The sequence below is a fragment of the Carlito syrichta genome, unplaced genomic scaffold (genome assembly GCF_000164805.1).
Source record: "Carlito syrichta isolate Samal-C Ts95f unplaced genomic scaffold, Tarsius_syrichta-2.0.1 Scaffold313745, whole genome shotgun sequence".
In the NCBI taxonomy this organism is placed as follows: Eukaryota; Metazoa; Chordata; class Mammalia; order Primates; family Tarsiidae; genus Carlito; species Carlito syrichta.
In genome coordinates, this window is record NW_007257841.1 from 1,277,892 (window position 1) to 1,278,849 (window position 958).

A 958-nucleotide genomic window follows, 5' to 3' on the forward strand; every position below is an offset into this window, starting at 1 on the left:
GTGGTAGCACGCGCCTGTAGTTCCAGCTCCTTGGAAAGCTGAGGCGGAAGGATCGCTGGAGCCCAGCAGGTCGAGGCTGCAGTGGCCGGGAGCGGCCACTGTACTCCAGTCTAGGCAACAGAGTGAGACTCCAACTCAAAAAAAAAAAAGAAAAAGAAAATAAATTTTTCTTTTTTTAAAATTTTTAATTTTAAATATGTGGGGTGCAATTCAGAGTCAGCTATACAGATGTTCATTGTGCAGGAAGGTACCTTTGTTGATGAGGTGTGCCCTCCCCTACCAGCAGTTTCCCACTACTGCCAATCCCACCCCTCCCTGCCCCTGGCAGTTTCCCACTACTGCCAATGCCTTTCTTATAGTATTGTGATTATTGTTCAACGTCCGCTTATGAGTGGAAACATGTGGTACTCAGTTCTTTGTTTCTGTGATAGATCACTCAGTATTTTACACTCTAAGACTATCAAAGTTGCTGAGAAGTTCATAATTTTGTTCTTCTTTATGACTGCATAAAATTCCATTGTGTATATGTACCACATTTTTTAAATTCAGTCCTCTTTCTATGGACAGCACAGTTGATTCCATGGTTTTGCTACAGTGAATAATGCTGCAATAAGCATGCATGTGCAGGTGTCTTTTTCATAATGTGATTTGAGATCCTCTGGGTATATCCTCAGAGGATTGCGGGGTCATATTGAAGGTTGATTTTTAGGAATAGCCAAACTGGTTTCCACAGAGGTTGTACTAGTTACACTCCCACCAACATGTAGAAGTGTTCCCTTTTCCCGATATCCTCTCCAGCATCTGTTGTTTTTTAAGTTATTGATGATAACCATCCTGACTGGATTTACGTGGTATCTCAGTGTGGTTTGAGTTTGCATTTCTTTGATTACTAGTGAGCATTTTTTTAATGCACTTGTTGGCTGCCTGTTATTTCTTCTTTTGAGAAGTATCAATTCAT